This window comes from Typopeltis vanoorti, chromosome 6 (genome assembly GCF_054136105.1).
Source record: "Typopeltis vanoorti isolate ZY-2024b chromosome 6, IOZ_Tvanoo_1.0, whole genome shotgun sequence".
NCBI classification, from domain to species: domain Eukaryota; kingdom Metazoa; phylum Arthropoda; class Arachnida; order Uropygi; family Thelyphonidae; genus Typopeltis; species Typopeltis vanoorti.
In genome coordinates, this window is record NC_143554.1 from 130,846,689 (window position 1) to 130,858,855 (window position 12,167).

Genomic DNA, 12,167 nt, shown 5'->3' on the forward strand with positions numbered 1-12,167 from the left:
GTGGGTATAAAATAGAAATGGAATCAAAAATTAAAAAAAAAAAGTTATCCGGTGCACAAAATCGTAAGCGTCATGCTGCGAAAGAAGCAGCTATTAAGAAACAAACCGGGGCCCTTAATACATTTGTTAAAATAATAAAATATTTTGATGCAGATTGTAACCAACTCGATACATCAGAAATCAGAGTTGAAGAAACGTGCACATCATCCAGTTTGCATGAAACTACTATTGCAACTATTGAACAAGAAAACAAGACGCATGATTTACCTCAAAAACAGTTAGGAGAAGTTTTAGTTGTAGTTGACCACGAAACTAACACATTGTTAGTCTCTGTAAATTTAGAAGATCCAGGTGAATGGGGAAATATTGATGAAAAATTACGAGTTGTTTTAATTAAAATGGGGCCTGTTCAAAAGAAAAATATAATATATCCCTTTTACTGTTTTTTGCTTTTGTTGAAAACTTTTCGCACTTACTGAATCAAGTAGTCTTCTAGAAGGTTATAACGATTGGAGGAATGTAAGTACAATTTTGCATAGACATGAGACTAGTTTAACTCACATGAAAAATTTCTGAAAATGGAAGGAACTTGATAAAAATTTAAAAAACAAAACTACTATTGATTGCCAGACTAAAAGCATGTATGAAATGGAAAAGAAACATTGGATGAGTGTTTTAGAACGCTTGATTGAAATTATAAAATTTCTTGGTAGCCAAAATTTCGCTTTTCGCAGATCATCTGATAAATTATATGAAAGGAATAACGGCAATTTTTTAAAAGTAGTCGAATTGTTTGCAAAGTTTGATCCCCTTATGGAAAATCATGTTTAAAGAGTTGTACAAAAACAATAGAGTACACTATTTGAATAAAGACAGTCAGAATGAAATATTGGAAACTTTAAGTAACGCAATCAGGGATACAATTTTATTATCAATTCGAAAATCTAAATATTATTCCATAATTTTAGACTGCACACCGTATGCAAGTAAAACAGAACAGTAGTAGGGGAGCCACTAGTGACCAGATCAAGATCAAGATAAGATAAGGAATCGTGACGTGATTGGTGGATGACGTCATTGTGGGCATGGCTTCATGGGTGTGTAATGTTTGGAATTTTTCTGTGGGCAAGTGTGTCACTGGCTTCTGTTGTTGTGTTTTGGTTCGCGTATGGGATTATGGGTGATGATAGATAAGGATTCGTGTTGTGATTGGTGGTGCACTAGTGACCAGATGAAGATCAAGATAAGATAAGGAATGGTGACGTGAATGTTTGTTGTTATGAGATGTAGATAAGTGACGTCATTTGTTAGTTGTAAATAAATGTCGTCATTTGTTATTTGTAAATAAGTGACGTTGTTGTTTTGAATGGAAAAGGGAGATATATTAGAGATAAGGATTCGTGTTGTGATTGGTGGTGCACTAGTGACCAGATCAAGATCAAGATAAGATAAGGAATCGTGACGTGAATGTTTGTTGTTATGAGATGTAGATAAGTGACGTCATTTGTTAGTTGTAAATAAGTGACGTTATTGTTTTGAATGGAAAGGGGAAATATTAGTGTATAAGTAATCGTGTTGTCATTGGTGGACACTTCTGACCAGATCAAGATCAAGATAAGATAAGGAAATGTGACGTGAATTTTTGTTGTTAGTTGTAAATAAGTGACGTTATTGTTTTGAATGGGAAGGATGATTTTAGTGGTTAAGTAATCGTCTCGTGCTTGGTGGGACACTTCTGACAAGATCAAGATAACATTAGGATTCGTGACGTGAATGTTTGTTGTTATTGAGTTTGGAATGATAATTTAATTTAACTATATTCTATGTCACACAAACATACAGTTTTTTTTTTTTTCTTCTCTAGATGGTTGTACTAATTTTCCAATACATTTTGGATATTTCTTTCCTGTTAAAGTGTGGGAATTCTTAGAGAAAGTCGTGATGGCTCTCGTGTTTCGATCTTTTCTGAATAATTAATTATATACTTAAAGTACCTGTCCTTAAACACACACACACACACACACACACACACACACACTCACACACACACACACACACACACACACACACACACACATTAGACATAAAAAATCGCTAATGTGTCCATGTTGATACTCTAATATATAACCTATGATTATTCTTATGGAAAAAAAAAAAAAAAAAAACTATTCAGTATTAGAATTACGCTTACCAAACAACATGCGATCAGTTATGTTTAAGTTAAAAAAGTACTTACAGCTTTCCAGATGACTCTTCGAAATTCGATTATTCCAAAATAGTTCAATTTTATATCCACAACACAACACAAACACAAAAACCACAAAGAATGAAATTTCTGTAAATACTGTAACCTGAACTAGTTACTTCGTCCTTTAGATTACGGAGCGTAGATGGTGACGTTTCGTCATTGCAATATCCCCCAGCGAGCGCTTTTCTTCAAAGGGGATGACATGAGTCACGTCCGTAAAATGGGAATTTATTTTCCAACACTGAATATTTCTCATTAAGTCTTTTACAGTAGGTTTTCTGAATATTCCAATTGTTGATTAACATGTATTCACAGAACACAAACACAAATCTGAAAAGAACATTTCACTTTCTTCATTATAGCTTACTGTGGCTAACATATATTCACACACACAAACACACAAAACATAGAGTTGATAGATATTTCTGTAAATAACCAGAAACCCCCCCCACCCCCCCCCCCCCCCACCCCCCCCCCCCCCCACCCCCCCCCCCCCCCACCCCCCCCCCCCCCCACCCCCCCCCCCCCCCACCCCCCCCCCCCCCCACCCCCCCCCCCCCCCACCCCCCCCCCCCCCCACCCCCCCCCCCCCCCACCCCCCCCCCCCCCCACCCCCCCCCCCCCCCACCCCCCCCCCCCCCCACCCCCCCCCCCCCCCACCCCCCCCCCCCCCCACCCCCCCCCCCCCCCACCCCCCCCCCCCCCCACCCCCCCCCCCCCCCACCCCCCCCCCCCCCCACCCCCCCCCCCCCCCACCCCCCCCCCCCCCCACCCCCCCCCCCCCCCACCCCCCCCCCCCCCCACCCCCCCCCCCCCCCACCCCCCCCCCCCCCCACCCCCCCCCCCCCCCACCCCCCCCCCCCCCCACCCCCCCCCCCCCCCACCCCCCCCCCCCCCCACCCCCCCCCCCCCCCACCCCCCCCCCCCCCCACCCCCCCCCCCAGTGGAAGGGAAAAAATATGGGCTCCAAAATTTGCTTTTGAACAAAAATCCTCGAGCTTTTTACGTGCCATGTGCTGCTCATACTCTAAATTTAATCATTAACAATGCAGCCAAAGTGAATGTAGATACAATTAGTTTATTTGCAATTATTCAAGAAATATACAATTTCTTTTCATTCTCTTACAAACGTTGGGCAATCCTTTTAAAGTTCGTAAAAAAATTAAGATTGAAACAGCCATCAGAAACGCGATGGGAAAGTAAAATTAATGCAATCCGCCCTCTATGATATCAGTTAGGAGAAATTTCCGATGTACTTTTTGAAATTTTAAATAATGAAAATTTTAATAAACAAACTCATCAAGAAGCACAAACATTATGTGCTAAAATAAAGGATTACAAATTTATTTGCTCTCTTATAACTGGGCATGATTTACTTAACAGAATAAACCCTGCGAGTAAAATGCTTCACGACAAAAATATTCACTTGCTTTAGAATCTATCGAAAACTTAAAAATATTCTTACAAGAGTATCGATCAGATACAAATTTTAAAGAAGTTCTAAAAACGGCAAAAGAACTGAGTGAAGAGGTGGATGTAGAACAAGAATTTAAGACCGGTACGAAAGTTTGACGACGAAAGAAGACACGACAATTTGACTAAGAGCTTCATGACGAAATGCCACAATCGCCAGAAGATAAATTTAGAGTGAATGCGTTTTATACACTTCTAGACGTTGCGATGTATTCGTTAATAGAACGTTTTGAACAACTAAAAACATATTATGATAATTTCAATTTCTTGTATAGATTACTACAAATTAATAACGAAGATTTACGAAAAAATTGTTACGATTTAAAGATTCTCTTGAAGGACGGTGACAATAAAGACGTAAATGCAATAGAACTATATGACAAGTTATGTGCTTTCCGGGATATTTTTCGGAAGGATAATTTAAATATTCAAAACGCTTTTGATATTCTTAATTTTATTGTGTCCAATAATTTATCTTTCCCTAACTTTTCAATTGCTTTAAGAATACTATTAACTTTACCTGTTAGTGTACCGAGCGGTGAACGTTCCTTTTCCAAGTTGAAATTGATTAAAACCTACTTAAGAACAAGTATGCCAAAAAAAAGCTTGTTAGTTTGTATTGAAAATGATATATGTGCAGAATTAGACGTTAAGACCATTATTTCTAATTTTGTGAATATGAAATCAAAAACCGTCAAATTTAAATAAAAAAATTTCAAGTATATTTATGTAATTTAATTTTATTGTCTGTTATTCTGTAAAGATGTTATTTTCTGAATACTTATATTAAATGTTCTAATTATTTCTGAATTCTTTTCTTATTTTCTCATCTCTCTTGAGTTTCTTTTATTTTTCTAAAAGATAGTTCCACTTATAAAAATTATTAAAAATATTTTACAAGTTACTAAGAATTTAGTAACTTGTAAAATACAAGAATTTTTTAAACTTTAGTTCAAATAAATTTTAACTTTAATTAAAATTCATTTTAATTTTGTTAGCGATTTGGGTCGGTGAGAAGGCTATAATCCCTGTTTCATATTGAATATTCGGGTTTTTAACGATTATCCTGCCTAGGCAATACCCCCGATTCGTTACATTTCGCGAACCAACCTGTGGCTATTATGTCAAAATATATTTAAGAAATTTCAAATAATATAAATTTTTATTATCGTAAAAGAACCACACACGCCCGGATCGTTACAGGGGCGCTTAGATAGAAATTGTATGAGGGCGACAAAGACCCTAGCGCCGGCTCTGCGTAAAACAACATATCTGATATGTTAACAATCCCTCTAAAAATAGTAACTGCCCTTTTGCTTCCTCCATTTCGATGCAAGAAAAAAAAAAAAAGCTATATAACTTGATTGGATTATTAGCTAGCCTCAAAGGAATGCATTCAGATATTGAAGTGCATTACGAATATTTTTATATTCTTGATTAAAATCACTTAAAATAATTTAGAATAGCCATGACTGAAAATAAGCCTTTCAAACCTTATAATGTTGATCAGTCGAAGTCACCACAATTTTATGTGCAGATTGGTCGAGTGAATACCATATCTCTACAATGGGTTCAAATCCCACTAAGAGAATGGATGTTGTATGTTTGTGAATGCCTTTAGATGGTTGGATGATTTTTTTTTTTTTGCCTCATATGAGAACTATCACCCTTTGACAGCCTGAAGTGGGCTTGAAAAAAGTCCATGTTTAGTATATGGTAGGGTTTCCCATTCGTCCCGTTTTTTATAAAAATGTCCCGAGTTAATTCCAAAAGTCCTGCTTTTTTAAGTATCCTTCAGGAAAAAATGGATAAACGGATTTTATCTCGTTTTTAGTACCAATTTCTATTACAATGTTGATAATAATAAATTTTGTTTATTTATTATTTATAATAATAATCATTAGTATTATAAATAATATAACTAACTAATAATAACTAATAGTAACTAATGACGATATTCTTTTTTCCCGTGCTTCTGTTATAACAGTATCTTACTTGATCAATACTTTGATTGTTATAATTTTTATTCGTTTTCCACTCCTATAATGCCGAAACGTAAGTGCAGTATAAATGAAAATATTTGAAGAGAATTTCCTTTCATTAAAGGTGTAGATGAAAATATGGAATTTACTTTATGTAACTGTAAATTTTGCATTTCGCATGGTGGTCGGTCAGACTTAGTCAACCACGTGAATACGAAAAAACATAAAGCTGCTGTTAGAAGCAAGGCTTCCAACTGCAGTATAAGTAATTTTTTAATTGTGGAAACTAAGAGTGAAAGGGGAAAAAAAGAGTTATCTCTGGCAGCGCAGGAAGCAACCTTCGCTTATAACACAGTGGTGCATAACGACAGCTTTAACTCCGTGGACTGCACAACAACCATCGTGAAAAAATTTTTCAACCATAAATTCAGGTGTTCGCAAACAAAGTGCAAGGAAATAATAACCAATGTTATTGCTCCAAGCGACAAAGCAGATTGAGGAAGAGCTAAAAGAAGTTCGTTTTATATCAATACTAATCGATTCATCAAATCACTTTGACATGAAATTAGTGCATCTGGTCATTAGATACTATCATCCAGAATAAGGTGTGAAGGTTGCTAGAGTTAGTTCATTTAGGTGGTGAAGCTTCCGAACTTTTATTTTCTTATGTGTTGGAAGTGTTACAGAAGTTAGATCTCCTGAAAAGTTTATTGCTACATTAGTAGATAATACAAATACAAACTTTGGTGGAAAGAAGAGAAAGGGAAAGGATAATCTGTACTTCAAAATACAAGAAAACACTGTGAACAATTTAATTGGAATTGGTTGTCATGCACATGTGATACATAATGCTGTGCAGATTGCTTACCAATCGATCTTCAGTTAATAATTAACAAGATTTACTAACATTTCCACATATATTGTGTACGAATTGAGGAACTTAAATCATTTTGTGAATTCACAAACACAGAGTATAAAACTGTTTTGGGTAGCAGCATGACAAGATGACTGACTGTCTCTTTTCATGTCAATAACCCTCTGCAATCCAGAGGGTTATTGAAATGTTCCCTTCATTGAAGTCATATTTTCTTTCTATTGACAAATGTCCTATCAGTCTCAAAAATTTCTTTGAAAATCCACTTTCAATTATACAGCCAGTTAAAAACCTTTTATGATACCATTAAATGTATTGAAAAGCAAGATATAACAGTAATTGAAGTGAAGTATGAAACAAACAAACTGGTGGAAAGGTTAACTTGTAGTAGGGCAGAAAAGTTTCTTACAACTACTGTGAGAAAACAGTTGCAAGAATTAGAAAAATTAGGACCCATAACAGTTGAAAAGTTTGAAAGCTATGCAGTAGATTTCTACTGCACCTGTATTGAATATATTCAGGAGTGGTATACACCATTTCTCACACCTCTTCAGTCTATGGATTGGATTAATTTGAAGGGAAAGGATCCTGTAACTTGGAAGAACATACAAAACAGCTACATATTCATGCAGACAGTGTCACCAAGTTTTACTGTGAATGAAGAGGACTTATTTGATGAGGTTGTATGTGTGAAAAAATATTGTGAAAGCAAATTTGAAGTGTGGAGTGAACAGAAGGATCAAAGTGTCAGTGGTGTGAAATGTTTGCTCATTTTACAAAACAGGGTATAAATTCTGGGAGTATTAAATGCCTAGTTAGTTTTTGTTTACGACTGCCAGGAACTAATGCAGCTGTTGAACGGGTTTTTTCATTCATAAATGCGCTCTGGACAGATGAAAAAAACAGACTTAAATTTGAGACAGTAAAAGCTTTAATCATTGTAAAGATATATTTTAAGAATTTCTCTTGTGCTGAGTTCTATGATCAAATATCAAAAGGAAAAAAAAATTCTTGAACAGGTAAATATTTTTCTAATTAAATATGTTTGTGATTAATAATCCTTTTTTTTTTTTAAAGTAGATTTAATGTTAATGTATGTTTATAGCAGTATTTGTTTTGAAGTGCAAGATATATAATAGTTTTATTTTTGGTTTTCTTAATTTTTAACATGTCCCATTTTTTTTACAAAATGTCCCGGGTTTTTTGTAAAAATTTCAGAATATCCCAGATTTTAGTAAAACGTTATGGGAACCCTAGTATATGGATAATGTAACATTTAGCACACCCACGTTAATAATAATATCAATGTATTATAGGTTTATAACCTTCCATGAGAGAGGGGCTTGCATTACAAAAAAAAAAAAAAATCGCGAGTTAGTTTGCTGCTGTGAAATCACATAACTTTATCTAATAAAATGCTAATTTTACACTTTCATTTTAATAAGTATATAAGTAAGTTCCATAAGTTCCATGTAATGATTATTGTTATTGATTTTTATGTGTATTGCGGTTTTATAATATCATTTCGTATTAGAATAGAATAGAATAAAAGAATAATAAAAAATATTTATTTCCCATCATTTGACATGTTAGCTGTCCTCTGAAATTTACAGTTCAAATCTAGCTCAGATGCAAATTGTATAGCAAATCAGTGACACAGTTTGCTTTTTCTTATGTGTGGGAGTGATATAGAAAATTAAAAATAAAATGAAAACTATCCATTTTCACCAAGTAGCATGTTAGTTTGGTATTATTAAAAATTATGCAGTACATATGTATAACGTAAGGCAGTACAACATCTCACTATGTTCTCCAGTAAAACACCAATGATGCAGGTGTTTTTTTCTAAAGAACAAGCATATTAAATTCCTATATTTGATTTTATTAATATATGTTATGCACTGGTAAACGAAACATATTCCTCAATTCAAAATGTATTTTAGTAAATGTTTTTTTTTTTATGCTAAATTCAGAAATAATCTTGGAATTTTCATATCGTCCACAGCTTTTAAGCGATACGCAATTTAAAATTTATTATAACGTCGGTTATTGCGCAGTATTTCAAGGGAATTAATACAGTATTTAACTTTACCACAATTAAGGAAATGCCATGAAACAAAGCTCAAACCCTACCATTTTTGTGTAGTTATATAAAATATTTATAATAGTAGATAACGAACTCAGAAGTAGGAAGTTTTAACGAAATAGCGAGTATTGACATTACCCGTTTGCTTAAACTATTTGCTAACATTCATTTGTTTACTCTCTGTCAAGCGGTTGTATTTGATGGTTGTTCGTACGATAATTATCAGTGTCCCGCTTTTTTTTTTCTCTACTAACAATATTGATTTTCAAGCTGTTACTCAAATTTTGATTATTATGCAAGAAAATGTTATCATTATTTATGATAAAGTAACAAGAGGGATCGATGAGGGAAAGGCATAAACTTTTGTTTTTAGCTTTTGCAAAGGCATTTCATAAGGTGCCACATGATAAACTAATATTTAAGCTGCAATATATGGGTATGGATATTAAGTTGGTGGAGTGGATTGGCAATTGATTGTCTGATAGATATCAAAGGGTTGTGTATGGCGATATCAAGGAAAAGTAAAGTTACCAGTTATGTTCCACAGGGCTCTGTAGTAGGACTACTACTACTTTTTAACCTTTATATCAATGATGTCGTCACTGAAATTTAAGGAGATATTCAGTTGTTTGCAGATGACGTGAAGCTGGGGATGCTTATTGAGAGTGGTGGCTCTTCAGGAGAATCTGAATAAGTTGAAAACGTAGGCAGATGAATCAAGATTTCGGTTCAATGTTGCTAAATGTAAGGTTTTGAATTTTGGGAACTGTGGATGGCATACTCATAGTCTATATGTGGAAGTATACTGTAGGAAGTTAAGGAAGGACAGGATCTTGGGTTATGATGGATCGAAATTTGAAATTTAAGGGGTATGTTGCAAACGTAATAAAGTCAACTCAGAGAACTGCTGCAATATTAAGACGAACATTAATCAGTAGAGATAAAATGGTACTGATTCCATTATACATGGTGGCGCAAAAGTAGGGAAGGGATTGAAAAAAATCATAACTTTTTGAAATTCAATGTTGTTGTAATTTTTCTTTTCAGAGCTTGTGAAGTACATCTGGGAGATTCAGTATGAAACGTTACACCATTATGCAACGAACCAAAATCATAGAGCTTTATTTTGAACATCATCATTCAATAATTTAGACCCAACAAGCCTATTGCCGTAATTTTAATGCGCGAAATACACCCTCCGAACTGATGATCCGACGCTTGGCGGGACGTTTTTTCAGCAGCAAGGTGCAGTGCGAGATCTGCCCAGATCGTCTGCGAACGTCTAGTTTCAAGAAATTCAGCATTCTATTGGCCCGCTCGTTCGCCAGATTTAACGGCCCCTGACTTTTTCCTTTGGGGACATCTTAAGGAGATGGTGTATGTGAATAAACCCAGAACCACAGAGCAACTCAAGGAGAACATTCGAGCCGAAATACGGGAATTAACGCCAGATACTCTGACACGCGTAATGGAAAATGTTCTCAAAAGAGCCCAACTTTGTGACCTCCCCATGACCTCAGCACCGCCGTACTATCGCACTCAAGAATATTCTCGCGATGGTACCACTTTTACTCCAGATCAAGTGTCGTCTAGAATCGAAGGAAAGACTAAAATGATTCTCATCTATAAAGAATACGTCCAATTGAAAACATGCTCTACGATGAGCTACAGATAAATGGACGCAGACTATAGGCTTTCGCGCGTATAGACCTACTTGACGCAGACGTCTTACCACAGTTTGTCAAGATATCCGCGTACCTATGCTTAAACGGAGCCGACTTGCAAGCTGATCTGCCATGGTGCATCGATTACGTTTTGCTGTTATAACGAAAAATCTGTCTTCAAGATCCGTGGTAGACCGAGGACGACCTCTTAGCAAACATCTGGAACACATTTCATTGGTTTGAAATATGCGATTCCAAAGTCTCTGGCAATAACAATAATTCTGCAGCCTTCTTCAAGCCTTTCCAATAATTCTTCTCTGCGTGAAATCATCTAGATGATGTATTTGAGACATTACAAGATATCCACGTTTGAAACTTTTTTCCTTCACGAAAAGAACTTCCTTCAAACACAATTCTCTTAGCGAAGCCTTTTGCTCTTTATTCTGTTGAGTGCTACCACGTGACCCCTTTGCTAGCGATTCGAAAATTTGAATGGGTACCCGCTTTTTTCTAATCGAAATCGTCAGTTGTATAAATTTCCACAAGCTGATTTGTCTGCATTTGCGGTTGTAATCTACAGATATAGTGTTGTCCTTAGGTTTTGTACACCAGTGTATAATGTAACTGTTAATGGTATAAACCTCCCTCTCTCCTTCGATGAGCCTTTGACTCCAGGATAGTTAATGTCAAAATATGCTAAAACCAAAATGCTACTTCCTTGAAAATGATGTGCACATTTCCTTTGTCAGTCATAAGGACAGGGAAGTGTTAGTACACAGCGCAACTGGTTTTTTATCATTAAACACGGAAGTACTTGGAATATAAGATCATATCAGTCAAAAATACAAACTTTTTGTTTTTCATCTGTGATTCAGTCTGTGATTACTAAGTTTTTTCCACTTAAACAAGGTAATTGTGAAAACACAAGCTGATTACAAAATCATATATGGCTTATTATCTTCTTAAAAATCAGATTCATTTAATTCAATACACTGTATATTTAAACTCATATCTAAATTATATAGTGATTCAAAATTGCCACAGAAATTTCGATATGTCATGACTAAAATTCCACTCTTGCACTATCGAAAGAGAAAAAAAAAAATTCCGAGGACGCAATTGAAGATCGGTGGTTACACTGTATTTCTTTATTTTGTGTACTGATGACGTAGCGTCTAATGTTATATATGACCTATGGTGTCATGGTTTCAAGATTACAATCTTCACTTTACATGTGTCGACCTTTCAGAAAAGACTTGGCAACTTAAATCCAATGCAAAACGCGAGGAATGTAAGTACCTGTACTGCAGGTAGAACAAAGAATCGCCGCCACCCATGACTGGATATAAAATAACAACCCAGCCCATTGCAGCCGATACTGGAGGCAGAATCAGACGATGAACCGAACAGGCAAAAAAAAAAAAAAATACAGGTGAGTCCTATAATTTGAACTCTTTAAATATACTATAGAAAACGGTTTAGAAACTTATTTAAGTTAAGGGATATTACATCCCATATTGTTTCATAGCCGAATAAGAAACTCAAAGAGTTTCATGCCGAATATAGTAAATATATAAAGTTCGGCGAGTCCAAGCGTAAGCAAATACCTGGATTGTGTTATAACTGACCCTTTAGGGAGTGCAACGCTGAGGCAACTCATGGTAAGGATGGAGCAAGCTCCGATCACTATTCTTGATATTTCCCCATAATGTGAAACCCAGCTACTAGGAGCTGTATTACTGTTCTACATTATGAGTGAGAGAAGGTCACTACCCAGACCGGTTTCAACCTTTATTGAGATCTCATCAGTGAGTAGGTAGACCTAGAAATACCAAGTTTG

At 35.8% G+C, this 12,167-nt stretch overlaps 1 protein-coding gene across 2 annotated transcripts in view; it reads left to right on the plus strand.

The window, feature by feature from the left end:
• The first annotated feature begins 383 nt into the window (after positions 1–383).
• Positions 384–12,167, plus strand: part of Pi3K68D (phosphatidylinositol-4-phosphate 3-kinase catalytic subunit Pi3K68D) — a 134,932-nt gene continuing 123,148 nt past the window's right edge. The window contains exons 1-2 of one of the 2 annotated variants that reach the window (XM_090394437.1): positions 446–519; positions 11,577–11,759. The gene's annotated coding sequence lies outside the window, so the exon portion shown is untranslated. Of the gene's footprint in view, positions 520–11,576; positions 11,760–12,167 lie in introns of both variants that reach the window. The other variant, XM_090394438.1, reaches the window with a different exon arrangement.